At 48.6% G+C, this 12,157-nt stretch overlaps 1 protein-coding gene and 1 long non-coding RNA gene across 2 annotated transcripts in view; one reads left to right on the plus strand and one right to left on the minus strand.

Annotated features, from left to right (window-relative positions):
- The window catches only part of LOC144763400 (uncharacterized), a 49,401-nt gene extending 44,036 nt beyond the window's left edge, over positions 1-5,365 (plus strand). The window contains exon 4 of the long non-coding RNA XR_013596215.1: positions 5,347-5,365. This is a non-coding gene — a long non-coding RNA (uncharacterized LOC144763400). The remainder of the gene's footprint in view (positions 1-5,346) is intronic.
- LOC144763399 (visual pigment-like receptor peropsin) overlaps positions 1-12,157 on the minus strand; it is an 874,070-nt gene that overhangs the window by 289,884 nt on the left and 572,029 nt on the right. The gene's annotated exons all lie outside the window — the stretch shown is intronic.

Here is a 12,157-nt window from a genome sequence, read left to right on the forward strand (position 1 = left end):
AAAGCAAGCCACGCAGGAAGTGATTCAAGCTTCTCACTCGGACCAGCAAGGTCAGAGCAGGTGCTCCTTTTCAGGGGAGCAAGGGCCAATCTGGGGCAACCAGATCAGTGGTGTAGTTTGTAGATTTCATCACCAAGATGGCCGCTAGCCACGTGGCAAGTGGCTGGGAAGGCGCGTCGAGTGGCACAGTGCAAAAGGGCCCCACGCAGATCGTGGAGATTCTGGGAGGCTGATCTTCGGTGCAAGGGCTGCTCGAGGTTGGGGCTTCTCAAACCCCAAAGCACAGCATCAAGGGTGCCTCTGATGCTGCGCAGTCAGCTTCTCGGGGGTCTTTCAAGAGGTCCGGTCCCACGTCTCTCGGTGCCTCCACGGGTCCCTTCCTTGCAGGGACTGTGGATCAGGCTGTAAGAAGTCTGGGAGTCTGGGTCTTGTCAGGCTCTGGGCTCGGGCTCCGGCGCGAGGCGGCGGCAAAGCAGACGTCGAGTTGCTGGATGGTGCCTGTGTTCACAGGGTGGCCACTCCTAGGCCACAAGGGAGATGCTCTACAGTCTTCTGTGCAGCAGAATGTCGAAGTCCAGTCGTCTTCTTAGTTTCAAGTTGATTCAGGATGATCTGAAGTCTCAGGACACAGCTCCCACTCTTATTCGAATCTGGGGGGCCGGATCACCTACTAGGTCCCTCCTCTGGGTGGGACCAGGAAGGGGGGTGGTTACACCCCCTTTCCTTTGTCCAGTTTCGCACCAGGACTGGGGCTGGAAGGCCCCAGCACCGGTTTGAACTGGCCTATGCACAGGGACACCTTGTGTGCCCCAGGCATGTCTGATTCTATTCAGCCCTGTCCTACCCAATACACAAAATCCTGTCTGGGGTGGTGCTAGCACATCCCAAGGCAGGAAACCCTTTGCCCAAGCTGCCCTCGCTGGAAGGACTCCCAGCAGCAGGAGGTCAGACTTGTGTCTGTGGTGGCAGCATCCGTTTTGTGATGCTGAGGCTCTGTTTAACTTTAACCGGGGTTCAGGCTAGGTACATGTCGAGTCCCTCTAGAAGGGTGGAATGCCACCCCCGTTGCCAGAACTGGCGAGGGGGTAGTATTCCAATTCGTATGACACCTTACTCGACATGTTTTGATAAAGCCAAACCCAAGATAGCATTTAACCGCAAGGATTATAATGCACTTAAGAGTATATGGTATGGCAGTATCATGAAACAGCTAAAGGACATGGTTCCGAAAGCTGCAGACAGGCTCAGCTCATGCCAGAGCACCATCTCACATATTTCCAAGCACTCTGCCTCGAGGATTGATGAGGCCTTCCATAGGAGTGACTGATAGGAACATATGTGTCCATTTTAGGTTAGGTATAGGCATACTACACCTAAGTAAGGGGTGGTTACACTGACTTACCCCAGCTGAGTGATCAGCCAGTTGTGTCAAATATGGAGGCCAGGCCAGGGGTGGCACAATACATGCTGCAGCCCCTGGTAGGCCTTGGACGCACCTATGCCCTGGGTACCTGGGTACACTGTTACAGGGGCCAATAAGGTGAACCAGTTCCAATTTCGTTATGCACCTAAAGTGCATGGGTAATAATTTAGAGAGAGAACAGCAGGCTGTGGGTCTGATTAGCAGGCCCACAGCCACATTAAGTCATAAACCAGTGAAGCAAAAATTTGGGGTGACCATAGGATAGCAGACCCTACTCTCCTACAATTACTATATGTGTTCACAACTGCTTTACACACTGCCTCTGAGATAAGCCTGTCTGCTCGTGCCAAGCTACCAAGGGGGTGACAGGGGTTATTTTAGGAGTGTACCCCCTTACCCTGACTAGACGCAAGGGTACCTATTTGTCACAGGTACCTACCTTTGCCAACTAGAGACCCCCAAATCTAACAACTTGCACTTCTTTTTTTAGAATATGAAACAGTAATCACTTGATACGCTAGGACAGGGATTCAAAATGGAAAACAGTGTAAGCATAGATTTATGTTCGCATAAACCCAGTTTCTAATGCATTTAAATGAGGAAACAAGAAAAATTTCTCACAACCTCCCCTTTGGATTTATCACTATATTTCTTTATTACAACACATTATTCATCAACGTCAGGTTCTTCTCCTTGGATTCTCCCAAGTACTTCAAGGGGTCTAAATGATCACTTTGCATTTCTTTAACCGTCACTTCAAGTCTGTTTCTCTTTCTTAATCTCGTTTCTGACATTGTCTTGTACTCACAATTCATACCATTCTTTAATTTAATTTACTGGTAGGATTTTCAGGAAAACAAGAACACATGCAACACTGATTAGTATAAGCAAGAGAGGTGTTAAAAGCTATTTTAGAATTCCCCCTTCTTCACTACCAAGCCACTCCACTTTCTTCACAAATCCTCCCCCAATAGATCCAACTATAGGGCCTAACAGTTCTCTGCCACCTGACTCTTTCAGCTCAGTTAATTTGTGCTTTAGGATTGTTATTTTAGTAATGTGGCTGTCAAGCTGCTTATCTATACTTGGTATGTAAGCACAGCATTCCTGAGTGTGACTGACTCTGCAAATGCCACCGTCATTTGCGAGGAGTAAATCCATTGCAAGGCAATTTTGCATAATTATTTCTCTCATTGCAAGCAATTCTTTATTGATTACAGTTAGCACTCCTGCCGTGTTAGTAGCAAGCCGATCTACAAATGTGGGCACCTTTCTAATCTTTACATCCTTTAGTGCCCCTCCTATAGAAGGTTTGAGTTCTCCAAATGTTGAACTAAGAATCTTCTTGAAAACTAAGCTTGCTTGGCCTTCTGTATTGCTCAAGAGGGAAATCTAGCTCGCTAGTATGATAAATACTAGTGAAAACTACGGCTGCATATCAACTACCAACTCAATTATGTGGCAGTTGAAAATAAACTGACTTACCTAACAGATGCCTTTCATACTTACCTCTAATATAAAAAAGGTGTTTCCCTTGACTAGGTAATTATGCTTGCATTCGCTCCATCCCAATCTCTTATGAGTCTCATTCCCATCTTCTTCCCATATTACACATAAGGATCACTTTTTGGTGATATCAATGCTCAATCTTGGGGGTGGTTCCTTTCAGGTCTCCCGTAAAATGTTCTGCCTCAGTCTCCTTTTCTCCTTTCTCTTCATCTATCTTTATCCTCTTGCTCAGTTTGTACGTAAAAATACCCTTTCATCTTTGCTAATTTTACAGGTTACATCATCTAGTTAGTAACACTCATGTTAGTTAAGGGGAACTTCATCATAATCTCAATTGGATTTGGTGACTTACACCCTTTGTAAGAATGATAAACATTTTTATTAGCTCATAAATACAGATAAGCTCCATTTACAATTGGAACCTCTTCTAATGGATTATCAAAATCAGAACAGAATAATTTGATGGAATGCTGTGGGTGAAAGAAATGCACAAAAAAGAGAAGGACAAAGACGGGTAAAAATATGCTGCTCCCTCAGTCGCAGAGGCTGGGAGGTAAGACCACACAAAGCAATTTTCTAATTCCATAACTCTAATGTGCTAGCATTTGATAATACACAACATGACTGTACATACTCCTATGCTGTGGGACACGTAAAACTTTAGTCTTGAGGTACGGTGGGATGGCTACAGATGTAAGTGTAGAGTTTGTCAGAGCGTGAGGGATATCCTCTCCCAACAGATAAACATCCAACAGCCATCCAAACATAGAAACAGAAATGGCAACCGCCAAACCTGCAAGCAAAATGTTGCAGAACTGTTGCACCATGTTAGTTTAATCAGGTCAAGGAAATCTCTGAATCTCAGATAATGGTGGTTAGTCATCTGGGGGCATAATATCAAGGACCGGTGTCAAAATTATTGCCGTTTTTTCGGCAGGAAACTGCAGATAAAACGGCGATAATGGGCTTGATAATAGGCCCTTGTTAATTCCCATAGAAGCCCATGTTTACATCAGAACACGGGCTTCTATGGGAATTAACAAGGGCATATTATCAAGCCCATTATCGCCGTTTTATCGGCAGTTTCCTGCTGATAAAACTGCAATAATTTTAATACCAGTCCTTGATAATATAGCCCCTGGGTTCTACTCTATCATGATTCACTACTCTATCTTGAAAGCTACAGGGATTTTTATTCTGCATCAGCTGGAGGCCTAAAGGAGCTTCCATCCTCTGACCGGTACTGTTAGACATGGCATCTTTTAGCATGTTTCCCATGTCTTTTTGCTTTCTGACTTCCTGGTTTTTACTCTGTTTTTGCTGGTTTAGTGTCCCTGCTCTCTTTCTCACTGCTGTTCAGCAGTGTTAAAGTGCAAATGCCCCTATTGTACATTTTAATGTGCTTATATTTGATTTACTGGTAAGTCCCTAGTAAAGTGCACTGAGAGTGCCAGGTCCTGTAAATCAAAAGCTGCTAGTGTGCATGCACTATATTTCTTAATTACACAGATTTTGCCACCCACACGAGCAGCCTGTCAAAGGGTTCTCAGACATGCCTCTGCAGTGTCTGTGTGCAGTTTTTTACTGCCATGTCGACTTTCCAAGTGCACCTTCTTGCCAAGCCCTAACCTTGTTTTTAAATACATGTGAGACACCCCTAAGGTAGGTCCAAGGTACCCCTATGGGCATGGTGTAGTATATGCAAAAGGTAGGACATGTCCTGGTGTGTGTGACATGTCCTGATATTGAACTACAGCGTAATTTGTTTTTCACTGTTGAAATGCTATTTGTTCCATAGGATAGAATCGGAAATACTTGGTAATATTTTATGAGTATATCTTCCCATGGGGACAAGATAGAGAAATGGAGTTTAGTATGCCTGAAATCAGAATGTAGAAATGCATCTTTTAGTAAACACGATCTTTATATTCTATGTTTGAAAAAACAACTTTTAGAAAGTAGGTATTTTCTTGCTTAGCCATCCTGTGTGCCTACGCTGGGCTGTGGATTGACTGCCTGGCTTTTGAGTGACAGGGGTTGGGCTGTGCATTCTCTTCAGACTGCCACTGGGGGGGGCTAGGTGTGTCCTGCCTTTCCTAGATGTGTCAGGGTGAATAGTCTGGTCCTGCATTTAGAATAGTAGGAGGAGATTTCCTTGCAACTGAATGGGCCTGGTCTGCCCTGGAAAATGCTGTCTCTACCTCCTGCTGGGAAGCTCAGCCAGATAGGACCAAACTGGTTCGCACTAAGCACAGACACTCTCTGCCAAAGAGGACAAAGAGAAATGCTGTATATATATTGGTGCTCAGACCCCAGAATAGAGAACGCATTTGGTTCAAGGAACCTGCCAAGAAGAAGAGCTGGAAGAACTGACAGGAGGAGTAATGCCCCTTTTCTGTATTGTTGCTTTGCAGGGTTGGCTGCAGTTGATGCTTCTGCCTTGGGCAGTGAAAGGACTTTACTGACCTTTTCTCACATGACACTGAGTATCACCAAGGGCTTTAAATAGAGCTTGACTCCTGTTCACGAAGTCTCAGGAACAGAAATGACTTCAGTTACCTCTGGGTACCGCCTCTGGAACTGTGGATTTCAGTTGCCACAAAAGGGGAAAGCGGCCAACACCATCACCAACACTGCTGTGGGCTCCATGTCCTGAAGGCACCGTAGAATGCACATCCGCAATTCGCACTGCAACCCTGATCTCACCTACTATGACGACCACCGCCGCCACCAAGCCCTTGCTTGCACCGCGACCTGTGGGCACCGCAGTCCACACCTCCTTGCTTCACTCTTCCGCCATGGTCTCACCAATGATGTCACTGCATGCTGACCTTGCCACCAGTGACCGCACAATGGTTTGGGGACGCCACTCATAAGTCAAACGATGTACACCCCATCCCACAGCTCAGTCTGGGTGGACCAATGCCAGCTCCCATCAACCGGCACTGCCACTTGCACCGTGACCTATCAGCACCGCAACGCGCACCACCTCACTCCGCACAACAGCCCTGGTCACTGACACCGCTGGACAACCGTCACTGAGCCGCTGCCTGCATCGCGACTTGAGGACAATGCACACTGTGCCACTATGCTTCACATCACAACTGCAACAGTTATCATGACCGGCCCACAGTGATGCGGTCAGCTGCTTTGGTGCCAGCTGACTGCATCATTTACTAGTCTGCTGACACGAATGCTGCTCCGCACTGACTCAGTTGGCCGGAACTGTTGGATTCTGTTGTTTTCGGAGCTACCGGCTTCAAGGAACTGCATTATAAAGGTTTTTTTGCAAAATGCATACTTTTGATTACTTTATGTTGTTCTTTTATCGTTTTGGCCTTGTTTGCTCAGATAAATATTGGTTTTTTTTTTACAAAAAACTGTCCTTTTGTAGTGTTTTCACCGTATTACTGTATGTTGTGGGCAAATGACCAAAACAAAGACAAAACCCAAACAAAGACAAAACCCTTACAATCAAACAGCACAACAAGCGACACCCCACACTGTGAAGCCTTCTCTGCTTTCTTTAAGCTAAAGACAGACAACATAAGAAATGACCTCATTATGGATGTAAGCCGATTCCCCAACCACACCAGAATGGCTAACACTCAACCTAAAAACAAGGCATCTTGGCTGTACTTCGATACATACTCTGAAGAAACAATACACAAACTGCTCCGCACCTTGAAGCCCTCTAATCACCTCACAGACCCTCTACCTGCTAATGCTGTAAAAGACTTCATCCCCTTGCTCCTCCCTCTCTGGACCAAAATTGTCAACCGCTCCCTGCAACAAGGCCTCATTCCAGACTCCCTCAAGGTGGGGCAAGTCACACCTATACTCAAGAAACCTACAGCAGATCCGTCTGACCTAAACAATTACCGGCCCATCACCAATATCCCCACCCTGGCCAAACTGCTGGAGAAATGTGTCCAACTCCAACTAACAAAACACATTGACCAATTTGACCTCCTCAACTCTCATCAATCAGGCTTCCGAGCGAAACATAGCACGGAATCAGCTATGACACACATAATTGATGACGCCCTCCAAATTCTTGATTGCAATGAGTCCTGCCTCCTCATCCTTCTTGACCTCTCGTCAGCATTTGACACGGTCAAACATGAGAACTTGCTGGAGTTGCTAAGCACTAGAATGGGTCTATCGGGAACTGTTCTCAAATGGTTTTCGTCCTTCCTTCACAATCGGTCTCAGAAGTTCAAGATCGACAATGTGTTATCTTCACCTGTGCCTGCAGATCTAGGTGTTCCACAAGGATCCTCCCTCTCCCCCACATTGTTCAACCTCGTCATGGAACCGCTCGCCACCTTGCTCCAAGCTTCCAATGTTCAATTCCATATGTACGCTGACGACACACAACTGTACCTAAAGCTTCAATCCCCGGAAGATATCAAACATCTGAATTCCACGCTTATTAACACTCAATCTTGGCTAGCAGATAACCACCTCAAACTAAATGCTCTGAAAACTGAGTTCCTACTCATCTCACTCCCCGGCAAAAATTTCCACCACCCAAACATGGCTCAACAACCTAACAGCACTCAATGTCCAACCCACCATCGTGGACTCAGCGAAATCCCTAGGCATCACACTGGACGCCAAGCTCAACATGCAGCAGCACGTCAGCAAAGCCACAAAAGCAGCTAATTTCCAAATAAACACACTGAGGAAAATTAAACCCTTCCTCCCTGCTGAAGACTTCCATGCTGCTGTACAAGCGTTAGTCATCCCTCGAATAGACTACGGAATTGTGGCCCTCAGCGGACTCCCGCTATCCACAACAGCACCCTTAAGAGCCTCCCTGAACGCTGCCGCGAGACTCATTACTGGCTCAAGAAAACATTCGCATATATCCCCAGACTTAAAGTCCCTAAAATGGCTGCCTATTGAAGCCAGAATACAGCTAAAAATTGCAGTTATGACACACGCGGCTGTGCACCACAATGCACCCAACTACCTCGCTCAAAAATTGTCTATATCAGGAGGTTCTAGATCCAATAGAAGCTCTAAAAATCTACTCCTGAAACCTCGTAGATTCCGGAAAGAGAAAACTTACAAGCGCTCCTTCTCAGGAATGGCACCCAGGATCTGGAATGCGCTCCCTCCTGAAACCAGGCGTATCTCCTCCACGGCACTCTTCAAGAAAGAGGTGAAAACCATCCTACTGGCCTGAACCTTATAGGTGCTGGGTCAGAGACCCTGCATTGCATTGTGTCATTGCACACCTTGTCTTTTGGCATTATACCTCTACTTGATGGGGACACTACTACGCTACTTTCATACTACCGACCAATATATGATACACGTTGGGTCACTGATTCACTCTCCCTATGCCCCCACTCAGTGCTCCCTCTATACTAAAACATTGGTATAAACCTCCAGACACCCAAGGTGTACCTGAACACCTCTGTAGTGGGGTCAATGACTTGTGCTGTCTTATATTACTTCTTTACCTGATTGTATATTGATATGTTTTATGTATGCTATTATTATCCTATCATGTTAGTGACTACTACGTTGCTCCCATTACTGCTGTTCATTCCTACTGCCCCTACCCTGTCTTTGTGAAGCGCTCTGATATCTGTAAGGATCTTGTTCGCGCTATATAAAACTTTGAATAAATAAATAAATAAATAAATGCTTCACACACTACCTCTGAGATAAGCCTGACTGCTCGTGCCAAGCAACCAATGAGGTGAGCAGGACTTATTTCTGTAGTGTCTACCCCTTATCCTGATTAGAAGGAAGGGTAACTATTTGGACAAAGGTGCAAACCATTGCCAACCAGAGACCCCCATTTATAACAGTTACCCTAACTCTTTGACCGTCCTGTCAATGTTGTCTGTAATCACCATGCATTTACTTTTGATGTGGTTTGTCTTGGTCTCAGGGGGGTTCATCAACCCCCCTGAGATGGTGCATCATTTGAAAATTATCACTCAGTGGCGTCGCTATGGCAGTGTACGCATTCCGCGGGGGCGGTGCAGGCTAACACATACTTTTGAATATGCAATTCAAAATGGCAGTTGATACCCGACCTTACAGTCACATTGCAGCACCCACCGCAGATCGCCGGTCCTGGCCGGTCACCCACCGCTGTTCCTGGCCGGTCACCCACCGCCGGGTCCTGGCCGGTCACCCCCGCCGTTCCTGGCCGGTCACCCACCGCCATTCCTGGCCGGTCACCCACCGCCGGGTGCTGGCATTGAGGTCCCCATGGCATGGATGGGCCTGGCCAGTCACCCACCGCCGGTCCTGGCTGGTCACACACCGCCAATCCTGGCCGGTCACCCACCGCCAGTCCTGGCCGATCACCCACCGCTTTTCCTGGCCGGTCACCCACTGCCGGGTGCTGGCCGGTCACCCACCGCCGTTCCTGGTGTGTCACCCACCGCCATTCTTGGCCGGTCACACACCGCCGGTCCGGGTCGGTCACCTACCGCCGGGTGCTGGCGGTGGGTGAGCGGCCTGTGCATTGAGGTCACCATGGCATGGATGGGCCTGGCCGGTCACCCACCGCCGGGTGCTGGCGGTGGGTGACTGGCCTGGACCGGCGGTGTGTGACCGGCCAGCACCGGCGGTGGATGACCGGCCAGCACCCGGCGGTGGGTGACCGGCCAGGACAGTCGGTCTGCGTTAGGTGCTGAAATGTGATTGTAAGGGGGGGTACCAGCTGCCATTTCGAATTTGCATATTGAAATGTATGTGTTAGTCTGCTCCGCCCCGCGGAATGCGTGCATCGCCATAGCGACGCCAGTGATTGATTTTTTTCAAATGATGCACCGTCGCGGAAGCACGCACATGCGGTTGCCGATGTGTGGCCATGAGGGTCCGTGCACCTGTAGCCAATGGAAACAGGTAACGCGGGGCGCGTATGCGCATTCAAAAATAGCGGAAGCCGTGCACCGCCACACCAGGGCCAGTCATTGGCTCTTTTTGAATGAGGCATCCAGAGAAAACCAATTGCTGCAGACGTGTGCCACTGAGATAAGCTCAGGGCCCTATATATGTGTGAATTTCTGCAGCACACATTCACTGCTTTCAGCCACTGCTGCCTGCGGGCATCACCTCGACCTGCTGCTGCTGAGCTATCCAACAACTGCTGCCTACGACCATCACCTCGACCTGCTGCTGCTGAGCTAACCAACAACTGCTGCTGTAGTGCCACAGTCCTGAACCTTGCCATGCAGAGAGTGCAAGAGATCCGGTCTCGTCCCTTCACCGCAGCGGAGCTGGATGTCCTTGTAGACGGTGTGCTTAGCCACTATGAATGGCTCTACGGTGCCCCCGGACAGGTGGTAAGTGCAGTGAGGAACATGTTGATGGGCATGAGGTGGTCACTGACTCCTGGCTTCTGCAAGCTTGGCGGTGTGCTGTGGGACCTTCACATGTGTTGTACTGAGCATGGCTGCATGAAGATACGTGTTTCTACGATGTTTGGAATGTCAAACTGTCCACTGACGTTCCCCTCTTGTCTCCCATCATGGTAGGTCAAGCTGCACCTTCGCAAGGCCGTGTGGAGGACCATAGCACGTGATGTACGGGCAGTGGGGGTGTGCAATAGACGACACACACACTGCCACAAGCGCTGGGACGACATATCCAGGCTAAGCAAGAATATTGCCGAGATGACACTGGGGATGATTCCAGGATCAACCCGTCTGGCCCGACACACCATGACCCCTCTAATGTACCGTATCATTGCTGTGACGCATCCTGACCCGTCCGCCCGGCTGAGAGGGGATCAACAGCAAACTAGCGGTAAGCAGACTGTATGTGTCTGTGACTTGTGAGTGCATGCATGTATTGGTGCTCAGACACAGTAGTGACATCCGTGGTGCATTTGTTTTGCTGCAATTGCATGTTGGTGCCATTAGCGGAGAGAGCAGTGGCATCCATGTCCGCCTGGTGGACATACCACTTGCTTTGTATTTGAGGGTTCCAGAACATGCCGTTGAGGTCTGTGGTCCCATGGCATGACATGTGTGGTGGTCTGCATGCACTTGCCCTGTTCGTATGATGTACATGTTTCACAGCCACCGACGGTTCTTTGATATGAGGATGTCTGGTAGGGGTGGGTCGTGTGCAGGATGGGTGCTACATGTTATTCGACTGTAAGGAAAGTTGTGATTTTGTAACCTTCAGTACGTGAGTGTAGCACTTAGGTAAACCTCTTTTCTCTCTCTTTCAGCTTTGGCAGAGGGCACTGACCCACAGATGACGGAGATGAGTGGTGGCAATGTATCCGGATCCGAGATCACACACACGCAGACTGACACTGAAGAGGGCAGCCCCGGAGAGGGGGACAGAACCGTCCCTGAGGACTCACATGTGGAAACACCATCGTCCTCATCTTCAGACAGTGTTGGTGAGTCAGCACTGTTGTCACAGACAGGGAGTGGGCAATCAACACCTTCAGTCGGAACACAGCACACAGGGCTCACACTGCCACCAACTGCAACAAGTACTGCTCGTGCTCGCCAGAGTAGGGGGAGCAGAGTTGCCTTCGGTGCAGGCACCGCAGACCCTGCCCCTGCCCCTGTGACACAAAGTGCACTTTGTGCTGAGGTTGTTGATCTGCTGCGACAGCTGAGTGTAGGGCAGACCAACATGATCAATGCATTCCAAGACCACGATAGGAAGTTGGAGCAGGAGGTGGCATTCATGGAGGGGTTGCATGGCGATGTTGCTGGTCTACACAGAACAGTTCAGTCATTAGCAAACACTGTGTCTTCAGCCATTCTACAGTCGCATAGACAGGGTGCTACTTCTGTTCCCCCATCCACACCACTTGATGTCTCAGGGGTGAGTGAATTTTCAGACCAGGCCTCATTTACAGGTTATTGCACTAGAAGCAGCCACAGGCAGCAAGGCAGGGCACAGAGGGCACAGACACCATCCCCTAGGAAAGGGAAATCTTTCACCGAAGACAACGTGAGCTACACTGGAGTTGACACACAGGATCCTCAAGGGGTGTTGGGGGAAAGGGCTTCACATGCTACACAGGCATCCCCCACAAAAGGTACTCCCAAGGCAAGGGCACCTCCCAAGTCCAGGGACACTCCCAAGGACAAGGACACTACAAAGGAAAGGGCAACTCCCAAGAGCAGGGACACTCCCAAGGACAAGGACACTACAAAGGAAAGGGCAACTCCCAAGAGCAGGGACATTCCCAAGGACAAGGACACTACAAAGGAAAGGGCA

This window comes from Lissotriton helveticus, chromosome 6 (assembly GCF_964261635.1).
Source record: "Lissotriton helveticus chromosome 6, aLisHel1.1, whole genome shotgun sequence".
In the NCBI taxonomy this organism is placed as follows: domain Eukaryota; kingdom Metazoa; phylum Chordata; class Amphibia; order Caudata; family Salamandridae; genus Lissotriton; species Lissotriton helveticus.